We start from the raw sequence: 16,149 nt of genomic DNA, 5'->3' as shown, positions 1-16,149 counted from the left end.
GCTACAAATATAGAATAAAGAAAATAACTAAAATGTACTTCATGGTGTTGGACTAAAATACAATTTTGAGGTATAAGTATTAATAGGAAAGATTAGTGTGAATTAGTGGTTTTTAATATATACAGAAAGAGCTACTAAAATTGGAGGTATTTGATGTGAAACCATATGGCTTTTAATAATTAGAGATACAGAAGTAAATATGGGTATAAAAGGAAAATTGTGTGTGTGTGTGTGTGTGTGTGTGTGTCTATTGTACCTTTATTGACTTGCATGGACAGAAAAGAGAAACACCCCAATGGCAATGACTACACCAAGATCATAGGTTATAGTTCCTAAAGAGTATTCTCTACTAAAAGAACAACTCCTTGTAGAAATGGCTGACCCCAGGCCTGGGACAGGGGAAGACCAAGATGATCCTGGAATATCTTGCTTTGTCAAAAAGAAAGAAATTGCACCCTGGCCGGTTTGGCTCTGTGGTTAGCATGTCAGCCCGCAGACCAGACAGTCTGGAGTTTGGTTCCCACTAAGGGCATGTACCTTGGTTGCAGTTTGTCCCTGGCCCCAGTTGGGGTCATGTGTGGGTAGCAGCTACTCAATGTGTCTTTCTCACCTCGATGTTTCTCTCTCCCCTCTCTCCCCCCCTTTCTCCCTCTCGCTCTATCTGAAAATAAAATGTAAGGAATTGCTTACAGAATAATGGAGGCATATTAAAACGAAAAAATAAACAAAAAAGTTAACTCAGAAGTCAGCTTACAGGTGTTCAAATCTGGACATGTGAGCAAGAAAATGAATAATGATAATAATAAATAATTCACTAAGAAAAACAGGAATCTATACTTATATAAATAAATGAATACACTTCTTACAAAGGAATGCCAACTAATAAATATAAAAGGAACAGTAGTAATAAAATCACCATTTGACAATTATCACAGCAAAAGTTAAATCAGCCAAGAAACACCAATGTATGCTAAAACAAGTAAGCAAAATTTAAAGGGGAAAAAAAATATTTACATCTCACAAAATGCTTACTAAATATAAAGAAGAAATGAACAACTTTACAGTGGACAGTCACCACTTTAATCAAATGACCAGTTTCTAACATCAGTAATGTGATGAATCAAAATCATGTGACACCTGATAGCATGCTCTGAGAATATTTGTGACATCTCTGCCACAGATGCATAAGCTAAATACAAACATGAGAAAGCATCAGAGAAACCCAACTGAGGGACATTCTACAAAATAATTAATCTGTATGCTTTACAAATCAGGAAAATCAAGGAAAGACTGAGGAACTGTTACAAATTTCAAGAATCTAAAAAACATGATGGGTAAATTCAATGCATGATCGTCGACTAGATACTTTTGCCACATATGAAGGACATTATTGGGACTGTTGGCAAATATTGATGAGGTCTGCATTTATACAGCAATAATGTATCAATATTAATTTCCTGATTCTGGTGGTTGTATTGTGATTATATAGAAAATTCTCCTTTTTGTAGGAAATGTGAAACCAAATATTTGGCAATGATAAAATATGATGTTGACATTTATTCCTAAAAAAGTTTAGGAAAAAAAGTTATTGGTAATATTCTTGCAGCTTTTTCTGTAAATTTGAAATTATTTAAAAACAAATAAGTAAAATAGTATAACCGGCATCTTTCTTCTTTTTTTCTTTTTTTCATTTGCAGAATAAACCCTTATAATCCTGGATATCACAGTAAGGAGGTTATGTAAGAAGGTAATTTTTTCCCATAGACTTTCAAGGCAGAAATAATATGCTCTAGTGGAGATTTTTTTCTGTATCTCTTTTTAGAACAATTGAATAATGTAGGTTAGTAACAAGTTACTAGTCCTGAAGTATCTTGACTGGTTTTCTTGTTTATTTGTGAAATTACTGATAATTAGAAAGAACTTCTAATTTCAAGCTAGTGGTCCCTCAAAACTTATATGTCAGAGGAATGTTCAGAAGCCACTTTTTCCCTCTTAAACCAATAAAAGATAATAAAGAGATAATATTATATTAACTCAGAATAGATTCACTGTTTCCACATCTTAAGCATAATTTATTAAAAGGTTTTTGTTTAATTGACTATATATACATAATTCAAAGGAGATGGTGATCATAGGATAACAGAATTAGAGATGAAAAATCTCAATGTTGCCAACCAGAAAAGACATCATTTATCTTATTGCATTTGGGTACTCTACTAAGTTGAATGTGAATTATTTTTGTACAATAATTTTTGTAAAATAATTCAGAAGCAGAAGATGTATGTTTTAAAATTCTGCAAGCAGAAAGAGATTTCAGAGAGGGCTGTGATAAAGATTTCATACTGATAACCTCTAAGTTTTAGAAGTTATAACAGGTCTTATTAAATGTTTAGCTCTTTTTTAATTAAATTTATTGGGATGACATTGGGTAATAAGAGCATGTAGTTTTCAAGTGTTCATTTCTATGATACATGATCTGTACATTACACTTTGTGCCCACCACCCAAAGTCCAATCATCCTTTGTCACCATTTATTTGGCCCTGTTTACCCTTAACTACCCCCCACACACCCTTCTCCCTGGTACCCACCATACTGTTATCTGTGTCTATGAATTTCAGTTTTATATCCCACATATGACTGAAACCATATGGTTCTTAGTTTTCTCTGACTGACTTATAATATTCTCAAGGTCCATCCATGTGTCACAAATGGCAGTATTTCATCTTTTCTTAAGGCTGAATATTATTCCATAGTATATATGTACCACATCTTTATCCAACCCTGTATCATAGGACCAAGGGAACCTTTCTTGCCACATTCTTCTGATGTCACATTTAGCTTCCTCCTAGCATCAGTTTTAGTCAAAATTGCAAAGTAAAAACATTTTACTTTTATTTCTCTACTTAGTGCCTTCCTGTTTTAATGCTTATATGTCCCCCCCCCTCTCTCTTTCTCTTTCTCTGGTATGTGAACAGGACACGATGCCTACAAGTATAGCAGCCATTTTGTACTAGTGCTGACAAATGTCAGGGTACAGACCACATGATAAAGATCAAGAGCAGAAAAGTAAACTGTGTATGGGTCTCCTGATGACACTTTGGGGAGAGAGTTTGCCTTTTCTAGTCTTCATATTGTTATAAAATAAAACCATTTTTTATTTATTTAAACCACCATTTTCTGAGTTCTATCATTTACTTCTAAATGTAATCCTAACTGATGCAATATGAAAGAAGCTTCTTATTACACAATCTAATATAAAATACTTAATCCTCAGCAATAGGAATAAAGGAACTAAAACAGAATATTCACCTCAGTATAAGCAAAACCTCAACAGGGACCTCCATACCTTTCTGATATGCAAGTAAACTTAGCTCATGCATCTCTATCTCCTCATAATTTTTGGTTCCTTTCATTTCTATTTTTAATTAAGGATCTATAGGTATTCTAATAACAAATTATCTTCCATAGTATAAAATAGTCTGCCATTCCTTTATCATTCTTTTCTTCTGATCAATTTTATTTTCTATTATGTTTTTATCAATTTCAGAGAGAAAAAGGGAGAGGGAGGAAGAGAGAAATATTGATCAGCTTTCTCCTGTATGCCCTCTACTGGGGATTGAGCCTGCAACCTGGTCATGTGTCCTGACTGAGAATTGAACCCACGACCAGCTGATGCATGGGAGGACACTCAACCAACTGAGCCATACAGGCCAGACCTGATCACATTCTTTGGATTTTTCTCTGGAGTGCCAAATTCTTTTTCAATTAAACAGAGTGGTTTTCTTTTTCCTTTGTAGATCTATTTCAATCCAATGAACATGCCCTGAGGTCTTGAGTTAAACTTATTTTCCCAACCCAGGTGGCTCTTTACCTTGAAGAATTTTTATATAAATGAAATGTATCCCTTCCAAATGTTTATTCATCAGCAAAGAACTATTGTAATGTTCTTATCATGCTAGCATCCACTATCCCTTCACATAGAAGGTGTTAGAATACATGATTGTCTCTTTCGTTTGGGGAGGGCTTTATGCCATATCCTTCTGTTCAGTTTTCTGAATCTCATTCTTAAAAGCACAAAGCAAAGAGAAAGATATGCAAATCACTGCCAAATCATACTGTCTTTTACAGAGAGCAAAATGGTTATCCATTCTATGCAAAAAAAAGTAGGCATTTTCTTTACCCATGAGAGCACTAAAAAGATAATTAAGACCTAACTAATAGAAGTTTAATTAGATACAAGTGGATAAAAGATTAATAAAAAAAATAATTTCTTCTCTTCAAACTTGAATAGTTTGCTATAACCTTGTAGCATGATCACTTAACGCCTCAACTTCCTGAAGAGATTCAAATTGTCAACGTGGCTTGTACTAAGATTGTACTAATCTTGACCATGGCTTGTACTAATATACTTCAATTACAACAAATAATCATTCTCTTTTACATGTCCATCTACATAGTAAACCAATTAATCAGTGTCCATATACATAATATTTATAGCAGAGAGAGGTATTTATGTTTTGAATTACATACAGAAAATGACTAAACTCTAAACCAATCTCAGAGCCTTTCACCTGTACTCTGCACTAGACTTGGATGCACTATCTTGTCAATTTCACAGATTAACATTTCAAAAAGGTTTTGAAAAATGGAGTGATTTTCAAAACTTTGTTTAAAAAAATCTAAGAATAAAAATCTGTTCTTTAAATTAAGGGTTTTTATTTTATGAAAAATCTTCTATCCAATTTCTATTTTTTCTCAATTTGCAGCAAATTGATAAAAACTTTTTTGTGAATACACACTGGCCTAGACTTAGTATTTGGGGATTGGTATAATGGATTCATAAACAAAATCACACAATGGTCATGTATTCAGAATGAATATTTAGATTAAAAATACATAATAAGTGTTTTCTCACAGGTTGAGTTTGAGGTTCTTAGGTTTACCAGTTGCCTATTTTTTTTATAACCAGTATAGATTCACTGCCTGGATTTGCCCCATTTAGAAGTAATTGGCAATTTTAGGTCTCTCTTGATTATTCCAACCAAAGTTATTTTTTCCAAAGAGGAATGGTATTAATTAATCACTGAATACATAAAGAATATCTTCAACTTTATTTTGAGGGTATTTTCAACTTAACTTGTCAGGATGTCCAGATTATATATAAAATGTAAAGAAGGTAAAAGAAACAAATAAACTCAACTCCCTAATATGCATCTATAGTTTTTTTAAAATGTCTTTGTAGTAAGGGGTTTTACTCACAGACTGTAGAATCAGATAGAGCTGGTTTATATTCTGGTCACATTATTTTTGAATAAGGGTTTATCAGTTTTCTTGGGATACATTTTAAGAAAAAATTCTTTTTAAGAAGAATGTTTTATACTAATGCTTGGTAAGTTGTTTCAAATATGTTATAACCCCAAGAAACTGATCAAGTACAAAAGATGAGAAATTTAAATTTAGGGGAAGGGCTATGCTGGCTATAGAAATGTGGACCATGGTTAAGGAAAGCTGCATAAGGACCTTGAATAGACACATGATTTATATGGTACTTGGCAAAATAGGTTTCAAATGAGTTATTTTGTTATTTAGTATATTGTAGTGTGATGTTTCTCAAATGTGACACTCAAACAATGCCAGTCTGAGAACTGTTCAATATTGTTCCATGACAGGACTAGTACAGATTCTAAGAGTAGTAATTAGAAACTCTATGGTAATCTCTCATCCTCATGACATAAAATTCTTGTGCTTACTTTATCATTGATCAGGTAACAAATAGTTTGTGGGCAGATACCAGTCTATGGACTGCACTTTGAATATCATGGATATGTTATATGTAAACACCTCTTCTATCTCTACTGCAAAATCTTTAGTAAAAGATCAATTTGCTCACTAGTTTGTTTGTGTGTTGTTTCAGTAGATTTACGAAGGCAACTTGAAAAAATATCTTGAGCCATGTCCAGGTTAGCTGCAAGCAAAACTACTTAAACAGAAAGACATAAATAGCTAATAATGAGAAGACAAGATAAGCCTTGGTTACATAAGCACTAGCGGCAATTATATGTGCTTCATAAGAGCATTGAATGAGAATATGTGTGTGGAAGTCTACATGCAGTCTAGAAATTTTAGGAATTTAATAAATGTTACCAATATTAATTCAAAAATAAGAAACAAAACTCAGTATTAATATAAACAAAAAAAATCACAGTAAATCATTCCCATGGCCTTAAAGGTTGTGCTACATATCGACTCTTGTTTTTTGTTTTCTTTTTTAAGAAAATTAAATAGGTGGTCATTGACAACCTCTGGTATACAGCTGTTCAGTTCAGTTATCATATATTACACTTCCTCCTTGCCCAAGTGATCTAAGGGATGTACCTGAAGTAGTGACATGAAGTGTGGTACATAGAGTAACAAACAAAAAAAAACCCTTGAAACTGATGGGTAATCTTGGCCCATTGCTATTTAATGATTAAGAAATCTAGGCAGTTAAATGGTGTTTGCTTTGCTTTGTTTTCAACATCTCCACCATTCATATTGGCACATAGTTGGATTGCCCAGCTTAATATGAAAATAACTCAGAGAACCTGCTGGCATAAGCCATTGTTCTTCTGGTGAGCCCTTCCCCCACAGGGCAGGCAGACAGCCACCATATCTGGGTCTCCAGAAACCTGGTTCATACTGTTTGGCCCACCCTGGTGATTCCCTGAGGCCCTGCCCCACCCAACTTTCAGGCCCTGCATGGTGAGGCTCCCTGACAGGAATCAGGTAGCCAACAGAGCCTGAGCAGCCAGGAAGACAGGGAGTTTGAAAGGTGAGATTAAAGCCCCCCTTCCCTCAGGCTCTGGAATGCTTCTCAAAGATTAGCAAATTAGCCAGGAAGAATGCACAGACTTTTTGTTCACAATCAGTTGGGGAGGGACCTAAGGGTGCCCAAACTGCTCTCTTTGTACTGGCAACAAGCACACAAGGCCTCACTGACTGACCCTTCAATTCCTTTGTTTGATGGTTTGGTTAAAAGAGTCAAGACAACATTTAACCCCTCCAGCACGCAGCCACAATCACCACCAAATCTAAAAACCCCTGCAAATGCTAATTATATTAGGATTCTATCATTCTCAGCAGTTTTCAGTTTTAATATTTTTTACAGAGGTAATTTTAACAAAAGATTAACATGTTATTTAAAAGTATTTCCCCACTGCCCCTCACATGTCTCTAAGCTTGGAGCCCAAGTGCAAATTAGGTTAAGGACTCTCGGTAGAAAACAGTTGATAAGATGCACTTTATAGAAGAATCCTCTGAGAATCATTAAAATGTTTAATATAGCAGGGTGGTAACCACTTTACAGTCCCTAAATAGTACTAGTTGTCAAGTTATAGCATAACAACTTATAGCCTTGCTAGTTAGAAAGAGAAAGTGATTGCTGTTAATTCTTTGAAATGTTATTTGAGGATAGGATGGAGACTATGCATGTTATGAATAATATTGATATTAAATTAATCGCTTAGAAATACAACTTAATCAATCATATTTTTTTTCCTGAACTTTAAATAACACGCATTAGAGCTACACTTAACCAAAAGTTTTACAACCATTATGGTAAAAATCAACATATTGAATTGACCCATGTTTTCCTAAATGGAACATTGACAGACAGAATTACTTTCATTGACGCAATTCCCATTATCTTAACTTTTTAAATTGTATCTCAGACACCACCAGCTTATAAGGATGAAGATGTAAAACATTTGTATACATTATTTTTTGTTTGGTAGCAATATAATAATAATAATAATATAGGTAGCCTTTTAGTATTAACATTTAAATATTAGGTTAGGAGAATGGGTCTAACATAAATAAATTAAAAGCATTGTTCGGGTTTGTACTTACAGATACATGAAAAGCTGGAAGAAAAAAATCTTTACTACCTAGTATATACAGCATGTGACTCTCTGTGAACATAATTGAGAATAATATCCAATAAGCCTTCAAAATCCATTCTGTACAGAGTTTGATAGCAAGAAATCATCATACTAAATTATTTTCCCTATGTATCCAGTTTTAAGTCTATAGGCTCACAAAAGTGGATACTAATAATTCAGTAAACCATTTTCCTAAGGTTTCTTCTATGCATACCTTTCCTCTCTGTTGATATAAAGAATGTACAAAGAACCACCACCCCACACACACACACACATACACAGGTCGAAAATCACACAGCAAAGATCTTCTCTTCACCCACTCTCCTGAAAATTCAGTCATTTTTATTGCTCTAATGAAGTGTAATGTCACCTTGTATTTGGATGATTAGAGACCATGTAGGAAAGAAAGGGGTAATCATGACTTGAAAGATGAATAGCTGACATTGTGTAGACAAAATTAAAACTTAAAATGCACCCAAACAAACAGTACACCTGGCATTATAACATGGACAAAGTATGAAGAGAACTGTGAAAAAGCAATACATTTTCCCCTAAGGATATCTGACTTCCTTCACCGCCTCCCTTCTTCTCCTTTATCTTATATACAAAGTGGCCATGAAGCACACATTTTTATATAATATGGCTGAATTATTAAGGCAGTTGGAATTGTGTTTTCTTTTGTGTACATTCCTTAAAAATAGAGACAACGTGGAGTTAAAATCTAAAGTGCTGGCCATTTGAAACAATGCCAAAATATTATCCCTCTGGATTAATAATTACATAGGATGATTTGTCCAACTTATGACCCTTCCTATGCAAAGAAAATTACCAGCAGTACATTAGTATTTTGTTCAAATCATGTTTTTGTGAGCATTCATTTCCATATTCCCCTTTTTTCTGCATTTTGGGTCACTTCTACTGGCCTCTGCTGACAAATGGTTGTGTCTACATCAGTGGTTACCCTCCATGACCAAATATGGGCAATGTAAAATACAATTTATAATTAGGTAATGTTTCTGACATCAACTTCATTAGCATTAGCACTAATAGTAAAGGGTGCTTTTGATTTGAATAATTCTACTAATGACTATTTTTTAAATGATGAAAATGTTTTATAAATTTGAAAATATCAGTAACTCCAAAAACAAGAAATTATTATAAAAAAATATTGTGAAAGAAAAAAGAGCTTTATTATTTCTGATGGGACAATACCTGTTTTAATTGCATATTTTAGAGTTGTTTGGCAATGCATCAAAATTTCCTTCGAATTCTGTGGTTGGTCTGCCAATTCCCAATTATATTCTTGAAAAAGTTTATTAAGGTAATAAAAATCAATCACTTTGGTTGATCTACCCAAACTTTTCACCACACACTGCAGCAAAATTTCCATAACATTCTGCAGAAACGCCAGGGTGGGTCTTTCTCCATCACAGGCTGGTAGTAGGTCAAAGGAATGGACTCAAAATGACACATTTTAATTTTGCTATGAAAACACCCAAGCAAGATCCTGCTCCAGCAATTTCTCTATGAACTGAGTGATTGTGTGTTTAAAAAAATCTTCTAGAAACTCAGAGCGTTTTCTTTAAAAGAGAAGCATTTCTCAAAGATAAAGAAATGAGAGAATTTAGTATTTCTCTCACCCACTCACCCCAAATGAATTCTTGCATTTGAATTCAAAACTTGTTTGCTTTGTTTTTAAAAGAGAGTTTGCATCTTCGCATGGGTTCCTCCTAAATGTTATTTCTCAGTAAATTATCCTAAATGATTATGTAAATTATCCACATCAGAAATGTTTGTGGAATGACTCTGGGCAAACCAGGCAAATGGGAACTTGCAAAATAGGATCTCTGGCCAATTAAGAAAGCCTCTGTTTCCAAAGTGGTGTGTGTGTGTGTGTGTGTGTGTGTGTGTCGCGCCTGTGTTTGGATGACTAGGTGTGTAAACGCAAGGGAGCAAAACCGCGTGCAGTTTTCACGTGAATAGAATAATTCTGTGAAATCGCAGCCTCAAATTACTCTTAGGATGTAAATACTTAGAAAGTCTTTGCGGAGGACTTCCGGTCAAGAGGGCGGCGTAGGTAAACGCGGTATCACGTCCTCCCACAACCACATCAAAGTTACAACTAAACTACAGAACAAACATCATTCAAAACTGCCTGAAATCAAGCTGAATGGAAGTCCTACAACTACGAAATTAAAGCAACAGCCACATCCAGACTGGTAGGAGGGGCGGAGGCATGAGGGGCAGCGAGGGCGGCGCGACGGGCTGGTCCTACGCCCAAGTGTGGCGGATAAAAGTCAGGAGGCTCCCGTGGCTGGGAAGGTCCTTCCTGAAGACTCAGGGGACCCCGTCCTGCACCTGGTGCCCCGCTCAGAGTTCCAGTGCCAGGAAGAGAAGTCCCCATAACTTCTGGCTAGAAAAACCAGTGGGAACTGAGGCTCAGGGAGGCTTAAGCAGCTGGAGCCCCAGGCAGCTCCCTAAAGGGCCCACCCATGGACTTATCGGACTCTCTCCCTCTAAGCTCAGAGGGGAGGCAGCGCCAGAGACATACAGGGAAGAACTGAGCTGTTTGGCACTGGACCAAGGGCTAAAGAGTGAACCCTTTCTCGGGGACAAATGTGCTGTAAGAGGCCTTTGTTCCTTTGGTGAGCCCTTCCCAGGGGTGGCAGACAGTCACCATATCTGGGACTCCAGCAACCTGGCTCACACTGGTAGCCACACCCTGGTGACTCCCTGAGGCCCTACCCCACCCCACCCAATGTTCAAGCCCACCCAAGCTGTTGCCACTTGCTTAACCATAGGATTGGCAGGTCTTGGATCCTGCTTCAGGTTTTTCCTAGATTCTTTCATACGAGCAGCATCTGGTCTCAGCGAGCCCCATACCTCTCGTTAAGTAATACACAGAAACAAACACAGGGAAGCAGCCAAAATGAGGAGACAAAGAAACAGGTCCCAAATGAAAGAACAGAACAAAACCCCAATAAAAGAACTAAGCGAAATAGAGATAAGCAAACTAGCAGATACTGAGTTCAAAATACTGCTTATAAGGATGCTCAATGAACTTAGTGAGAACCTCAGTGAACTTAGGGAGGGCCTCAAGAACATAAAAAAGGACCAGTTAGAAATCATGAATACACAGTTAGAATTGAAGGAGGCATTAACTGAAATAAAGAATAATAATTTACACAGCTTCAATAATAGAGTATGTAAATCCAAGGAGCAAACCATCGATTTGGAATATAAGGAAACAAAAAATGCACAATCAGAACAGCGAAAAGAAAAAAGAATCCAAAAAAATGAGGATAGTGTAAGGAGCCTCTGGGACAACTTCAAGCATGCCAACATTCGCATCTTGGGGGTGCCAGAAGGAGAAGAGCGAGAACAAGAAATCGCAAACCTGTTTGAAACAATAATGGCAGAAAACTTTCCTAACTTGGTGAAGGAAACAGACATACAAGTCCAGGAAGTACAGAGAGTCCCAAACAAGATGAACCCCAAGAGGCCCACACCAAGACACATCATCATCAAAATGCAACAGGTTCATGACAAAGAGAGAATCTTAAAAGCAGCAAGAGAAAGGCAGCTAGTTACCTACAAGGGAGTTCCCATAAGGCTGTCAGCTGATTTCTCAAAAGAAACTTTGCAGGCCAGAAGGGAGTGGCAAGAAATATTCAGAGTGATGAAAACCAAGAACCTACAACCAAGATTACTCTATCCTGCAAAGCTCTCATTTAGAATCGATGGACATATAAAAACTTTCCCAGACAAGAAAAAGTTAAAGGAGTTCATCACTACCAAACCGTTATTATATGAAATGATGAAGGGTCTTTTTTGAAGAAAAGGATAAAATGTATGAACAAACAAAATGGCAATGAATACATATCTATCAACAATGGAATCTACAAACAAAATGAACAGGTAGAACAGAAACATTCTCATAGATACAGAGAACATGTTGTTAGTTCCCAGTTGGGAGGGGAGTTGGGGCAATGGGTGAAAAAGATGAAGGGATTAAGAAGCACAAATTCATTGCTAGACTGACAAACCTCAAAGGGAAAGGTGTTGAGGGGGTGGGAATAAATAAACCAAAGAACTTATATGCATAACCAATGGACACAGACAATATTATGGGAAAAGGTGGGAGGGAGGCGGGAGTGGGGAGGAGAGGGTCAATGGGGGAAAAATGTGAAACATCTATAATACATTTTACATCCAACAATAAAGATTTAAAAAATAAATAAAAGAAAGTCTTTGAGCTTTGAACTTGGAATGGAGTCCCACCCTAGGCCTCAGTGGCCCAAAGAAGCCAACCAGGAGCTCTGCGCACAGGGACACCTGGGCCACTTGCAGCCCCAAGGGCGGCGCTAGAGGAAGAGTGCCTATGCCCCAGAGCCCGGGTCCAATGCGGGCTCCCAGCGCAGCGTAGGGACTGTGATGGAGTCTGGGACCCAGGGAGCAAGCCCTGCATGTCTCATTTTCCTCTGAAGATTATCCTAAGGTTGGCCTGGGCCTTCTACCTAGAAGTTTGGGGTAGGGTTCATGATGCGGGCTTCTTCCAGGCGGCAGTGGGTGGGGCAGAGCGAGGGGCAGTGGCTCCTGGATGTCCAGCGAGGCGCCTTTACCTGTGGAGTGTAGAAAGGCATAGTTGACATCCCCTTTGGGACAGTGCAGGGCTTCTGGTTGCAGGCACAGGCTGCCTTCCTGGAAGTGGCCCTCGGGGACTCGCTCCCGCCGCTCTCCACCGGCTTCTTGGCGTCTCCATACAGCAGAGCTGGGCAAGAACATGGAAAGTGGATCTCGCTCAGCCGCCCGTAGGCTGGGCTCCCTAGCCCCCTCCCATCCTGGACCAAGTAACCCCCGGACTCCGCTGCAGGGGATGCAGAGCTGAGAAGATGGCTGTGCACCTTCGCCCTGAGGCACCTCGCCCAGTTCGCCTCCCTGCCCCTGGGCACCAGCACTCACCCCACAGCTTGTTTCCGATGCCACCCATGAACTTCTGGGCCACCTGACACCAGGCTCTGCTGTAAGGAAAGGCAGGCAGAAGGTCGGCGAGGCAGAAAGGGAAGAGCAGACAGACGGACGTGTGAAATTTCGTTCTATGTGAACAACATCAATAAACCGGGGGTGCAGGAAGGGGCTACCCAGGGTTTGGCACTGCAGGCAAGTGGGGGAGGTGCAGGTATTTGGGGATCCTGCCTGGCCCTCAGTTTTCCGATTCTTTTCCCAAGGAGAAGCCCACATCGTGGCCCCTGCACTTGCCTTCTAGTGCCAGTTGGTTCAGGCAAACTCCCTCCCCTACCTGCTCGCTGGGGCGAGTTTTCCTAGACACCGAGCCTGTCCATTTCCTCGCAGGCTCTCTTTTTAAACCAAGAATTTTCTCCCCATTCCAATTTTTCTTTTCCACACTGCTACTCTGTCCCATTCCAGGGTACAGACACCAAGATGGTGGCAGTGTCCCAGGCCCGCGGAATTGAGGGTCCAGGAGGCGCCTGTCCTGGGAAGGCTCGCCCGGACTTCAGTGGAATAGGCCCAGGATTCTTGGAGGGACTTCTTATGAGATAAAGACCTGTAGGGTTTTGGTCTCTTGAGCCATCAGGAACTTACCCAAAGAGTAGCGCGAAGCCGCCAAAGTTTCCTGTTGCAGGTGGAAAACCTTCGTCTTCCCCAGCTCCACAAACCCCAGTCCACCCTCACAGCTCGCCTGCTGCAGGTCCTGATTCTCCTACCTGTGCCGCGGTTCTTGGGATCCCCGGAGCCATCTTCAGACCCGAAGGACCAAAAGCTGGAGCCAGGAGATGCCACTGGCGCTACGAGATTGGAGCAGATCGCCTCCGAGTGCGAAGTGTCCGGGAGCTGCCCTAGGCTCGGTCCTGAGCGCAGTGCCTGTGTGTGGAAGGAGGAGGGCACCGCGTGTGGCCCCGTGACAGAGGGTGAGTTTCACTCAGGGTCAGAAAACGTGCGTGTCTGCGTGTGCGAGCGCACGTGTGTGTGTGTGTGTGTGTTTATTGGAGTTACTTAGGGTTTCTAGACTAGGCAAGGCTCTGAAAGCTGTGAATGTTAAACAGGGAAGGGGACGGGCGGATTCTCACAGACAGGAGAGGGGCAAGCTCTGAGAGCCGGAATGATTTTGAAGGTGAGGGAACCCACTGCGGATGGATCAGGGGGGGCGGAGCCAAAAATGGGAGAGGGAGAGAGGTGAATCATCAGGGTGAGAGTCAGACTGTACCCAAGAGCTGGAGTGGGAGTGAGTGGGTGGGAGGCCTGCAGGCGAGCTCCCCACAGCGGGCCAGGGAGAGCGTGTGGGCTTCACCACAGGCCTGGATGTGTGGTCCAGGGTGCTAATATGGCTGACTTCTCTCTGGCCTCTGGGAAGGGTGGACTAGAGACCTTAGCTAGGTGGGAAGGGTGGTGGAGAAGATGAGTCTTATCTAAGCACTGATTGGCATGTTGTATGAGGTCTGGTTCCCACTGCAGAAAAGGCAAGTAGTTTCCCACACCACCTTTCTTCAAGAGAGTGCTGGGGTCGCTGTGACCTTGAGAACGGAGTGGTTGGGCCAAAATCCCGGGTGGTTCTCAAGCTTGCAGAGGGGATGGTAGGGGAAGGGCACCTTCAGGTTAATGGGCTCATTTCAGCTCCTTAGTAGCCCCTAATGCCTGCCTACTGAGCCTCCAGGTCCCCGGCTGTGTTCCTGCTGCGCTTTAGAGCGCACAGTCCTAGGACCCACCATCCAGCTTCTCTGACTGAGGGCTGGGAGAAAGACTGCCGATTGAAGCAATTAAAATTCATGCTGGAATCTATCACCTAGGGCCTAGGCTGGAGAAAAAATAAAACAAATGGGAACTTTTGGGAAGGGGAGTAAGAGCAACAGGGGAAAGCAGTTAGAATCCGCAGAATTGACAATCGATGGGTGATGAGATAGGGTCGTTTTTGACCTTGGCTCCCAGAGGCATAAAAGGGTTGCTTCTTATGTGTGATGGGAATGGGTGGGTGCATAGGAAGAGTGCACAGAGTTTCCAAATCTTGTACAATTTGAGCTTTCCAAATCCGAGGCAGAAAGAAGGCATTTCCTGATGGTCCTCAAATCAATGACTCCCTTCCCCCTGAGAATCTTTAAGATTGCGTGTATGTGTGTGTGTGGGTGGGGGGGGGGGGGGATTGGCTATTTCTGTGGCCTGTTGAAATAGGGATTCTCCTCTACTGAGGAAGTTCAAGTCTTTCCTTTCTTAAAATGTCCTTTCTCTAAAAGCTGTTAAACAAAGGGAGGGTAACCTGAGAATTCGGAGACCAGTTGCTTTTCCTTAGCAGTAGAGACAGGAGTGTCCCACATGCTAAGAGGTTCCTGGGCGGGTGGAAAGAAGGGCAAGGAGGACCAGTGGAAAAGGGCCACGTCCAGCCTCCCAGGACATTCATTCCTGCCGTACTGCTCCCCTTGGGCAAATGCTTTTCATTTTCTTTGTGTTCCAGCCACTCTTAACCAAATCACCAAAGCTGCTGCCAATGCAGAGAGATCCAAGGATCCTCAGTCTTGGCTATCACCCCTGACCCTGGCTTAGGAATGGCTTCGTGGGGCCCAGGATGGCCACGTGCAAGTTCAACTCTTGTGTCCCCAGGAGTTGAAGGCCTGGTCAATTGTCTCCACAAAGCTTTGTCTTCTTCCCACATGCCAAGCGGGAAGGAGCCATTCAATCTGTACCATGGCCACCAGGCCCACTCTGAGCATGAGCATAGGGAAGGGCGTAGAGCCAGTTGTGTTCAGAGCCTGCACAAAGCTGCAGGCGAGAGTTGAGCACCAAACCAGGCCTCATTTCGGCCCTTCTTTAGGGAGCTGGGGACTCCAGTGCTCCAGTGAAGCCAGGTAACAATTCCAGGGCGGGGTGGGGGGGTGTAATAATTACGTGGTTCCACGTTCTGAGCCAAGGGTAAGGAAGCTTCACAGTTCTCGCCTTGGCAGTGCAGATACATGTAGGAGAGATCGGTTCTTTGTTTAAGTCCACACCAAATCCTACAAATATTTCTCTTCAAGCCAACAGGCTGGGGTGGCAGAACTTTTTGACTATACATGAGTTGTTGAAAACAGAAAGGTTCTTTAAAACAAGCATTTAGCACAAATACACAAATCCCCAAAGGACTAAATGAATTAAAACAAGAGGAAGGTAGAAATCACACCAGGATTTCACAGATTTTAAAAGCTCAGTGATTTAAAATTCTACTCCATTAAATCCAGCACC

The 16,149-nt window shown here is 40.6% G+C and overlaps 1 pseudogene; it reads right to left on the bottom strand.

The window, feature by feature from the left end:
- Window positions 1-9,103: 9,103 nt before the first annotated feature.
- On the bottom strand, window positions 9,104-15,726 carry LOC118641008 (annotated as a pseudogene).
- Window positions 15,727-16,149: the final 423 nt, after the last annotated feature.

The sequence above is a fragment of the Molossus molossus genome, unplaced genomic scaffold (genome assembly GCF_014108415.1).
Source record: "Molossus molossus isolate mMolMol1 unplaced genomic scaffold, mMolMol1.p scaffold_m16_p_1, whole genome shotgun sequence".
Taxonomy (NCBI): Eukaryota; Metazoa; Chordata; class Mammalia; order Chiroptera; family Molossidae; genus Molossus; species Molossus molossus.
The sequence above is the reverse complement of the archived record's forward strand: the minus strand, read 5'-3'. Positions and strand labels throughout refer to the sequence as shown.